This window comes from Harpia harpyja, chromosome 1, assembly GCF_026419915.1.
Source record: "Harpia harpyja isolate bHarHar1 chromosome 1, bHarHar1 primary haplotype, whole genome shotgun sequence".
NCBI classification, from domain to species: domain Eukaryota; kingdom Metazoa; phylum Chordata; class Aves; order Accipitriformes; family Accipitridae; genus Harpia; species Harpia harpyja.
The window spans coordinates 84,484,250-84,496,665 of record NC_068940.1 but is presented as its reverse complement, the minus strand read 5'-3'; the positions used below and the strand labels follow the sequence as shown (position 1 = coordinate 84,496,665).

At 37.7% G+C, this 12,416-nt stretch overlaps 1 protein-coding gene across 3 annotated transcripts in view; it reads left to right on the top strand.

Annotated features, from left to right (window-relative positions):
* The window catches only part of ZNF804B (zinc finger protein 804B), a 244,300-nt gene that overhangs the window by 196,035 nt on the left and 35,849 nt on the right, over positions 1-12,416 (top strand). The gene's annotated exons all lie outside the window — the stretch shown is intronic.

The following is a 12,416-nucleotide window of genomic DNA, read 5'->3' as shown; positions in this document are numbered from 1 at the left end:
ATGGTTGTGAATGCTTGCACTACTGAGCGTGCACATCCTGTCAGTCAGCTATGGATATTAGTGTGAGCCAGCTCAGAAGAATCCAGCTTCACATTAACACATCAAGTATCATACTGGCCAATTTTCTGTTCGGTTTTCCTGACAGTATATTGACAGCATAACAGAAAGCTGCTCAGGGATGAAAGTTAGACCAAAATCACCAGTGATGGAAATGTATCAGAATAAGTTGCTTTAAAACAAAATGTAAGCAATGAAGTGTCAATGGGATGTATACAAATAACGAGGTTTAGAGACTGAGGCATAGAAGTTTGTGCAGAAGGGAAGTAATTAACAGAAGCAGACCATATAAAATACCTCCCCTAAACTTATTAATATATTTGCTATGCACAGATTTTTTTTTTCTGTCCATCCACATTAACTCTTTGTTAAACTTTTCATTCATATTGTAAATACCAACTCAGTCCGAGTTACCCAATAGTTTAGAAATTACTTTCATGTTGATTACAGGCATATACGTGACATCACGCAAAACACTGAGTGTGACCCCCTGACTCTCTCATGCTGTAGCCATTCTGTGAAGTCTCAAAGTACTAGAGGACTATGTTGCTGCTAGAATCATAGAGTATCTCGAGTTGGAAGGGACCCATAAGGATCATCAAGTCCAACTCCCTGCCTCTCGCAGGACTACCTAAAACTAAACCATGTGACTAAAAGCGTCATCCAGACAAAAATTACTGTTTGTTTGCTTCTGCTTTCATACATACAGTTACATAACCAAATATTATTCTAGTGAAGCCAGCAGCAAGCCAGTGAGGTTACAAGCAGGTTTTTTGTTTGTTGTATTTTGTACAAGAACAGGCAGTTTACTATGTAGGTTTTAAATACTGGGAGGAAATGTGTCATCATTAATTCATTGAGTTGTCTATTTTAATTAGATCAAGAGTTAGAGAGCTCACGCACTTGAATTCATATTCATTAAGGAAATACACCATCAAATCTGTTATCTAATAAGATTGTGCACTGTTTTATAACACAGGTGGTTGTGCTAGCAGGTGATCTAAAATCAAAGTTACAAAGTACTTCTGTTCACTTATGTAGCATTAAAATCATTAAACATTCAATGCAGAATCATGGTTCAAAAATAAAGATGAATCCAGAGAGTCCGTAATGGATATAAATTCAGTCTTTTTTTAAGAAGACTCACTCTTAAGAAATGTGACACAGTATGGCAGGACATTTAATGATGGTACTCTTGGAGTTGAGAACTCCCCACCTGTATTTATAATAGGTGATGGTGAAGCCAGAAATATTCTTTCAAGTTGAGACATACCACCCTAGCTCATTTTTCTGAAATCAAGAACCTCTAATGTTGCACTATGTTCAGTAAATTCATGGCATTAATTGACACCACAGGAGGCCTCGTGAAACAGCATCAAGCTGTAATCAGCTGCTTGAGTTGTTGTCTCAGGAAGCCTCAGGTCTCCGTGGCAGCACTAGAAGTGCTCGTTAAGTCTGGGTAATGTATTCTCAACCAAGTACTTGTGACAGAATTAGCTCTATGTTATACAGTTTATTCATCTGAGGGGAGATGAGGATGGATCATCTTTTATTTGTTCAACAAAGTATCTATTTAAGATCTTTTGTGCCCCAGACACTGACATATTTATTTTAAATTGCATGTTGTATTCTACAATGCTATTCCTAATACCAACAGTCGTGTACAGTGAATCCAAGAGCACAATAGAAGTTTGCTATCAATTTGGTACCATATTAGTCTGTTACTCAAAAATATCCCAGAAGAAAAAAATGTAGTCTTTGATTATAAAGAGTTATTCTTTTCCTTTTCCACATCTTCATTTCTTTTCAAATCTGCCTCTGCAAGAATATACTCACCCTCCCTTTCAATAATTTTAATAATTTCAGGAAATACCCCTGGATCTAAATTTTACCTTCTCTTTTGTTTGTTTTGTTTTTCCACTTATTATGCTTGTTATAGCTGGATCTTATGCTCCCATTAGAATCAGTAGCAAAACTTCCATTCACTCCAGCCACACTGGACTGTGCTAGGCCCTGGGTTGGAGGTGGAGGTGGCTGCACCTCTGGTTTCTTGTTACCCACTTTCTGCGGAGGAACCTCACCAAGAGGTGAGGATTGGGTGGAGCATTTGAGGCAAACATTTTTAGATAACCGTTCATGCTATTTTGCAATATGTCCTTACCCTGGGTGAGAGAAGAGGAAGAGGATTTGGTAAGTGGCACCAAGGTGTCCTAACTGATCATGAGCATGGGAGTTTCTCCACACTCTCACGAGGGCCAGAAATTTACAGCAATCATATATTCTGACTAAAATGTCTTTCTTTTCTATGAATAAGTAATCAAACACACTGCAGACTCACAGCTGATTAATTAACATCACTACTGACTATACTGCCTGGTAAACACAAAAACTGCCAGGTAGGACCACGGTTCTGTCTCTGCCATGGGCTGTAAGTTGAAGGAAAGTGGGGACCAAAAAAAAATAAAATAGGAGGAAAGTGAACAAAGCCACAAAGTCATGTAGGATCAGCTGTAAGTCGAGCAAGATACCATGGGCTGAAAGGATTCTGCTGCATGCCCCTGGAGCTGATGTACACTGAGCATGGAAACTGTGAAGAAAACCACTTGGTGCTTGAGTCACATCCATCTACAGCAGTGCTCAGCATTGCTGCTGAGCCATCACTTCTTGTGTGTCTCCACTCATTTCACTAATGCATCCCCTCCTCCCTGCTGAGAAGACCTCCTCATGCTGAGAATAAAAACTAGCACTTTATCTTGAAAAGTCTCTCCTAGAGGATGGTTGGAACTGAAGATGTGATGCAAGAATATAGACATTGCACAGAGGTTTTGGATTAGTTAACATTAATTCAATTTTAAGTCTGGAGATGCTGGACAGAGGCTGAATTAATGTCTACCGTCAAGAATTGTTTTCTACAGTCAACAATCAAGTATTCATGTCAATTCTTTAGATATGTCAGTAAATGCTTTCTTTTGCATGTGGACATATTCCTAAGTCATCACACAGAAGTAATTTTGGAAAGTAGTTGTTTCTCTTCGGGTGCAGGGGATACTACCCGGCAATTATTACTGTGTGATGGCTTTTAAGCATGGGATGGCATAGAGTTTTACTTTGGAAATTAGCATAATGGTGCCATTAATCTGCAAGTTGAGTGCCCAGTTGTATTTAGAAATTAAATGACTTTTAATTGCCAGGCGTGCTGTAGCGTGGGTTTCGAGCCATAAGCATTTGGCTAAAAAAGAGCTAGAAAAAGTATTCCTTCCTTCTAACCTCTGTTCCACCCTTCCTTTTACCCTCCATTCCTTCCTATCTTCCTCCTCTCTCCCTTCCCATGCAATTTTTTCAATCAGAATGCAAATATTATACTTTCATTTGGCAGATGAATGAAAGGAATTTTTTTGCTTTGGCTCAGATCAGCAGAATTATAGCATGTATAAAACTACAGAGTTAATAAAAAAAGTATATAGAATTTTCCAACTTGCATGAATGCATTTGGGGAGGGGCAGAGGAAAAGATGTATATGTGTGTGTAAGTAACCTTCCTTTTTCCATTTGGACATTATAGAGCAGTTCGGAATTCTTTCTTTTTCACTTGGATAACCTCAAGTGCTGTGGAAAGCCAAAGCTTTGATAAATCAATGTTTTGGGCTTCTTTGGGAAAAAAAATGCAAAAAGGGATGCATGAAAAGCTAATGTGCAGAAATACCTTGCTTTCTGGTTAAAAACATGTCATCAAATGCTACACAATGCAATGATGAGGCAGTATTTTATGGGGAAGTTTTAAGAGAAGGTGGACAGTATAGATGTAATTCAAATGTATGATTAATGCTTACCCTGTAAGACATTTTTCTGAAGTAGATTGCAAATATACATGAGAAAATAAATTGATCAATCTGGATTTACTAAAAGTCTATTAATATTTTATCATAAAATTAACAATTATTCTCTGTTGCTATGAGCAATAGAAACTCACTGATATTAGACATATTGCATCATTTATGATATTGAATTAGCCTACATGAACTGGCTTTAATATTATGGTATCTGCAAAGAAGGAGTCAATATTAAAAGAGAGATGATGTAAATGTTTAATGTTATTGGTATTAAAGACTATAAAAAGCTATCTGATATCATTAGCCTGTATTTTATGAAAAAGGCACTTAATAAAAAAGGGTTCTAACAGCCTCTGATGAGTTGTGTGATAACTATTCCTGTGCTCATAACAAATACTGTATTTTCCTACACAGTTACTGCATGATCAATATCATTATTTTAAAGTGCTTTTAGCTAACTCAAATATGAAAGACACTGCATGTAAGTTAAATTCTGTTGTGTTCTATAGAAGAAGGTTTTAGGTCAAAACATACAAAGATCTTAAATTATGTCAAGTAAGTTTCATCTGAAAAGAGATGTCAGACAAAGAAATACAACATCACACAATCTATTAAATGCAGTGCTGGAACGGGCATTGTACTCTAAAAATTGCAATTGGAAAAACGAGAATGGTAAGAGATAAATGGAGGACTAACTCTTCAGATTAATTGATAATACCTCACTCATCAGAAAAGAGGTAAAAGAAATGATGACTTGAGAGGAGGAGAAAGTAGTACGAAATAGTGAACAAATTGAAGGAATTGACTTCAAATGGAAGGCAGACAATAATGTCACAATCAGATTCACTGAAGGACTCACACTTGTGCAGAGAAGCAGGACTATAAGGAAAAAGTGAGTGATGTATTTTTTTTCTTCTTCTGTGTAACAGGAACAGTTCTTCTGTCCAACTTAGAAAAAACATTTCTATTCTATCTACATTTTAAGATAGTCATATTGAAATATAATTTTGCTGAAGCCTTAGTAGGGAGTCTAGATTTGCAGCAGTCACACCAGTCACCATATCTGCAGAGTAGCTGGAAACATTCTGAGATCCTCTATAATTTTCTGTCTTTTGAGTCTTACCCATGAGTCTCTTAATATTTGCTTTTAAATGCCTAGAATATAATCCTAACAGTAGTAAAATCACATTTATTTCCACCATTATCCCAGAAATCATTTCAGCCTCTAAAACCATGTCGCAACCCGAACAGTTCTGACACCCTTTGAGTTGTCAGGTTGTCCTTGAGTCATATCCCTTCATCTTTTTGGGGCTGTTGCTCTAGTTAGAGAATGACAACAATTTTATTTATTTTAATGGCAGAGTTAGTATTTGGAAATTGTTATTTAATTACTTTGTACCTAGAAAATACTTTCAAAATAAGTCAAATGTTAATCATAGCACGAATAAAGGACATAGATTAACGATGAAGCTCAGAGATAAAAATCAGGCAGCATTACATATTATTAAACAGATTTAGTATAACTGTAGATTTTCCTATTCAAATCAAATTTAGGGGTTTTTAGCATAGTCAACCAAACCACATTGTATATTCCTCTTCATAAATGTATCATGCTCCATCTTAAAATGACACCCCCTACTTCAATGTGAAGGCTGTTCTTAAGTCTGTTCTGCTGATGAGAAACCTTCTGGATTCTGGCGTAAATATAGTGAAGCCTTTATGTACCATTCATTTAGTCTTTACACTTGAGTGTATTTCCCTATCTTTTTTGGAAATACCACATTTGCTGTATCAAATATTATATTTATTTTTTTTACACCTGCATCTCACTAGTTGGCTAATACATGGGAGCAGATCCTTCATCATCTTCTATTTCAACTGGGGGTTGCCCCGACCCAGGTGCAAGACTTTGCACTTGGCCTTGCTGAACCTCATGAGATTCACACGGGCCCACTTCTCGAGCTTGTCCAGGTCCCTCTGAATGGCATCCTGTCCCTCAGACGTGTCAGCCACACCACTCTACTTGTGTTATCTGCACATTTACTGAGGGGACACTCGATCCCACTGCCTATGTCATTGATGAAGATATTACGGACCCCTGAGGGACACCACTCGTCCCTGATCTCCACTTTATCCCTTCATTTTCTGAAATGGGTGATATAGCTTTCTTTCCTATTTATGTTATTTCCATTCTAGTTCTAATATCCCCTAATATCCTTTGAGCTGGTTATTTATCCTAGAACTCTTGTTTCTCTACTGTATGGCATTCCAGGCAGTTTTGTTCACTTAAAGAAATTACATTTTGCTAATTATTTCCTTTAAGCTCTTTAAATATATCCCTTTGCAATGAAAAATGATCTAAGCTCTCAAATTCACTTTATTATATATTTCTTCTAAAATTAAACTGACCACATGCAATTTTGTACATAACTTTCAGTTAGGTACCTAATTCTCTTTTCAAGTCAACTCCTGATCACATTTTCAGAAAATCTAATAGGTGCAGCTGCTTAAGTTCCATCAGCTTCTGAAAATGAGGGGAAAAATGTTGAATCATATTGAGATGTTTAAAAAATGCCCTCTATATTCACAGCAAAGATTTTTAATGGTTATATGCTCCATTTATAAAGTGTTTAGAAAATCTCAAAGTACAAGTCCCTTATAAAGTTACCAGAAGCAGCAATGTGTCTTAGAATACAAAAGATTTGCTGAAGATCAGAATCGGTCTGCTGCTGTTTTTCTTTGAATTCATATGTTCTATAAGGCTGATTCCAATCAGCACTGATGATTTTTGATAGTAAATAAGTTAGTCAGAAATAAGTTTATGACTCCTTAAAGTTACAGCTCTACCGTCTGTCCTATTAGTTCCAGCAGGTTTGTACTCTGAAAGGCATGTAGGACCTGCTAAAAGCATTGCACTTCTCAGGTCTCAGCATTCTAGTAGCAAATGGAAGTGTATATAATTGAAAATGCTGCAGTAATTGCCTGAGTGTGAAAAATATGAAGATGTATTTATTTGCAGAAGTTAGGAGCTGCCCTCTCTAAGTCAGTTGAGAATGACAGTATTTACTGCTTTTGAAGAAGAAGAAAAAATTCCTTTGCGATAGATAACTCTGTAACTCCTCACTGTAGATCCCACATTGGCAGAAACTATGCAAAGAGTTTTCAAGGTGGAGAATGGCAGAACATGTGTGAGGTAAATGAAAATGTTCTGTATTGCTGGCTGTTGCAGCTGAACAAAATGACTTGCTTTTTATTCTATCATCTCCACAGCTAAACTTCCCTAGGAAATTCTTTAGGTAAGACAGCATAGTCTTCTCCAGGGAAAAAAAGAGAGTATTCAGGGAAAAGTTCATTATTTCAACCATCCTGACGTTCAGTTGCCTATCCTAATATCAGGACATTTGCATGGTTCTCAAGTTTCACACTGCACACAAGTACTTTGATTGCTTCCTGCATTCTATCACCTACCTACTGAGTTTTACAGATCTTTGAAAATCTGTTTTGCTGTAGCTGCAGAGGAAAAGATATAAGGTCATAAAAATTACATGCAGTTTTCCCAAGAATTGGTGAATGAGGAAGAAGTGGTGAATGAGCACTCAAAATGAAATTACTACAATTGCTGTCTCTACCCACCCATGTGCAGATCCTGACCACCCAGAGATGTTCTGTACCAGCCCAGGCAGTTCTACAGATTTCCTTCAAAAAAAGTTATTTACAAGTGCTCACATGAATGATCCAATGAAAATATGAATTATAGATTGAAATCTAGTTTGCCTAATTTAAGCATGTAACTCTCTTTTAAACCTCTTATCCCTACTGTTCTGCTCAAGGATCTCCCAAGTACAGCTATATCTTTCCCAAATTGTGGAGACCAAAACTGCCTCAAAGGCTTCATCTACACTTTGGTCTGCCCCAACAAGCAGGCTTAGTCTCTCAGACCCAGCAACGTAGAAAAAACTGTCAGCCACCCTGCATCCCAGGGCATACTTGGCCTAAGTCTCCTCAGGTCTGTGTGGCACCCTTAGGTATAGTTGTTATATTTATTTTTATTTCAGTCTGCCTGAAAAAGTCTGCGGGCTATGTTAAAACACTTCCTGGGTAGTTCTTTCATGGCATGATGCTGCATGGGTTTTTATGGCATACAAGTGTTGCTTGCCTTGGGAAAGGCCATGAGATTGGGATGCCTGGAGGAATGCAGTTTGATGGTTGTTGGAAAACTACACAGGGCATGGAGAGCTTGATGAAGTCTCACCCTTGGTGCCTGTAGAGTGTGATCCCTGAACTGAATGTTATTCAAAGGGAACTAGCAAGTTTACTCCAAAATGAAATCCTGAGAATGAACTATCACATGTGGAGAGGGGATGATGGAGGGCCAGGTTCCAGGAGCCAAGTTATTTGCTGGTGTAGATGTACCCAATAGTATTTTACAGCTGACATTTCACCAATACTGAATCAAGTGGAATCATTACCCTCAGCATCTTACATATAACACTACTATTAACATGTCAGAATGTGATTTGCCTTGACTTTCATTGTTGACTTTCATTTAATTTCTTTTCCACTCTAACGTCCTGGACATTTTCCCTTGCATTTGTGTTTACTCAGCTATTTACAATCTAATATTGGTGAACGTGATTTCCCTCTCCGAAGTGCAGCACTTGAAACACATCTTACTGAATTTTATCTTGCTGATTTCAGACCATATCTCAAGATTATTACAGTAATTTTGAATCCTGATCCTGGTCCCTAAAGCATTTGTATGCCCTGTACTGTTAACTAGTATCATTCATAGATTCCATACATAATCAGAGTTCATTTTGTCATCTAAGTCACTAATGAAAATGTGCTTAAAATTCTTACATGTTGAAGATTATTCATGTCCTTATATTTGTCCTACTTCTCCTTTAACCTCTAGTCTGAGAATCCCCAAGAGGCACCTCAGTAGTTGCATCAGTATTTAATACTTGTACTCGTATCTAAACTGGTTCACAGAACTGTATTTAAGTTATCAAACTCTGACAACTCTGATTGCTTATGTTCCCAAAGAGGGAGCAGTCTGTCACTTCCTGAGCTCTGCATTAATGTGAGTTAGCTGTTCTGTCACTAATTTTGCATTCCAATTTAGAAATAGGTGACCAAAAGTGGGCTAATGATGTTATATTTTTCTTATGTTCTGTTTACAAGCACTATGCATTTATTCCACTATATTTGTAGAAATCCATGGGTTTATAGAAAACTGCATCTGAATGTTTTACTGTATCAAGTGACCTACTTTTCACCTTAGTCCATTTGAACATAGGAGGTATATTTACTATCAGTTACTGAGGCAGGCAATGTGGTATTGTTTTGTCTAGATCAGCATACTTTAATGCACATGCAGTCTATTAAATATCTCTTACAGACTCTGGATTTAATAAATGATTTCTAATTGACTAGGTGTCAGTGGCAACATTCTAGAAAACTCAGTTACATGGGATTTTTCATTGATTTTCCCTATATTAGAAAATGAAATATCAGATACCATTAATTGCATTTTCACAATAAAAAACACGCTGCTAAGTGAAAGCACTTCCCGCCTAATGTGCAATAGAAGTATTCTTTTTAAATTAATCCAACATATAAACATTTATTACAGTTATGTGCCTCTGTGGGCCAAATTGATGTGAAAGTAATCACAATCTATAATATGGAACCATTTTGCAGGCTTCTAGGAAAAAAATGCATTCAGGTGTATTCTGCACTCATTTATCCTTACACAGTATATTATTTGCATCCAGCAACATAGAAAGTGGTTAACCCATGGTTTCTACGAGTTCTTACCTACAATGACTGCATTATCTCTGACATCAGCTTGCACTTACTGTTGTCCATGGTTCAAAGACAGAACTGCTAACTAATGTTATAAGTATACATGCTAACCCAGGTTATATGTCAGTAGTAAGTAGCGTATGATCTGAAATAAAGTTTATGAGACTGTGACACACACATATTCATTACCATCGGTGGTCCCCAGTTCAAATACATTGGTGCATCTTTCCTGCTTTCTTGTGTCTGCATTGGTGTAGTCAGGTGTTCATGATCACATATGTTTTCTACAGATGTAATTCTACAGATTTTCTTTCACGTGATCACATTTATTATGCCAGAATTGACCACCGGTCTCTGTAGTCCTAGGGAAATTATATTAGCAGTCTGGATGTGAAAATTCATTTGACTACGCACAATTTAGTGTAGTGCTAGAAGTTCTTATGCCTTTGTAGAGAAAGAAAAATCCATGACCTTTCTAAAGTATGTGATGCAGCATTCAATTTCCCTGCATCTGATCGATAAGCAAGCAGGAAATTATATCTTTTGCCATGGTAGACAAGCATAATTAAGCAATAAGGCAATGGAGGTAGTTGTGATTATCTCAGGATGCACCTGGGAGCTGCCTTGTTGCTATTTTAAAACATCTTTATGCTAAGGGAACTGTATTAATTTCTGCTGAGAAAGATAAAGTTGGCAGTTTGGAATGCTCACGAGCAGCAGTTTTGGTTGTGCTTCACAGAGAGTAATATGTAGTGTGTTCACCCCAAACAATTAGGCTTCTCCTTCAGCAGAAGCAAAGATGGAGCAGGCTGTGAACATTTAATTGACAGTTCAGTCCTGGAAAAAAAAATAAGAGAACCCCAAAAAACAATTACGCTTTGGCTGGCTTCCAGTGAGTGCAAAACTTACATTTTTACCAGTTTAAAATAAAAATATGTTGCCCCCAACACTTGACTTCCGGGGAACACATCTCTGCATAATTAATGCTATTGCATCCACATTCTAATTTATGCTTTTCAATTATACCAAAGGCCCAGTGAATAATTAATGCTAGCAAAACAATGGGTCTGAAATGTAAGCTGAAAAGTATCACTTTTTAATGGGCTTTGTAGATTTAAATAACTAATGAAAGCTATTTAACTGTTTGATTGCAAGTATATTTCCCCCTGATACAATCAAGTATTAACCACGATTATTGAACAGCCTCTCAAGTGGAGAAATGTTAGCTCAGGCTACCTGTTTTCACAATTGGCCAATCCAAGTATACCACTGTACAGTAACCCACCTGAGCCATATGCATGCAGGAAAGAGATTTATTTGGATTTTGCCCTGTGGGAGGGACTGACATGTCATTGGTATCATCTGTAAGATGTAAAATCAAAATTCCAGGCACAAAATTCCTCTTTGACCTCCTGTCTTCAAGCAGGTCAGTTCATGCAAGTTTCATGGGGAGATTCAGAATTGAATGTAAAGAAATACAATATAGAATTCATTATCCCTGAGTTCAGCAATTTAAGAATTAAGGATGTAGGCCAGGTTAGTAATTTAGAGCCTTGCAGTGGTCAACAGAGAGAGATAGCACCTCTGGAGAGTTTCGTCTCATACTAAAATAGGTTTTTGAAATAGATGGGATTAATCACCATTTGGCTGTGGCTATCATTTTTCTATTTCTTCCAGAGGAAGCTTAGGTTACTGCCTTAGACTGTACAGCTAACTTCTAGACAGTCTAGTTTAGGGAAAGTTAATTTCACTAGCAATGGCAGCCTCTAAACTACCGTGTGAGAAAGACCTACTGTCACCAACCTGATGGCATAAAGACCAGGGCAGAGCATAAGGACTCACAGCGCAGAGCTGTCCGAAGCTCAGCGTGTCACATATTGACAACCAGCACCCCTGCTGCTTGGCCAAGTCTCAGGTTCAAAATACATGACACTCATTAAGAAAGTCCTTCCACATCTGAAAGGCTCAGAATGTGCATTTGTGTTGATCTGGTGTGCCCAAAAGCTTGCCTCCACCCTGGCATGGTTCCTGGAGCAACGCTGGGCAGCGTGATGTGCTGGGAGCAGGGTGTCACAGATGTGCAGTGTGTCCCGGGTTTGGTCTATTCTGAGTTTGTCACGCAAAGGGTGGTGAAAGCATGTAGACAGCTGACAGCCCTGACTGTGTAGCATAGAAAGCCTGGTGTCAGAAAGTACCCATTTCTTTACGTGAGTAAAATGTTAGAGCAAATGATGAATTACTGCAATCCCTGGCAATATATTACGTACACTCAAATAATATCAGCTTGTCAATACCAATATAAAATGAATTGCCTTTACCAACTTTTTTGTTCATGTTTTCCATATCACAAGTTTGCTCTTTAAACTCTAAGGTAAAATTAAGAAAGTGTCGTAATAATAACAATATAATGAAGATCTTGTAAAAGAAATAAGGTTCACAAAGGCTTCTGCCAATTTTGAATATCAGGCCCCTTGTTTAAGTACATTATTTGGAGCTCAGTAACTTTTGGCTCCTATGTTTTAAGTTTTCTCTTTTACCTAATATTATACATTGAAATCAAAGTACTTGACTCTCCAGAGCACCCATCTGAGTCATTAGGGAGACATGGAGGGGGACTACACAGGAACTAATTGTGTTTCCCCTGTTTTCAGCTGTGTTTGCCGGAGCCTGGACATGAGCTAGTTGAGCTAGTGCTCTTGTCGGTGGTTGTGGTCTGTGTTGG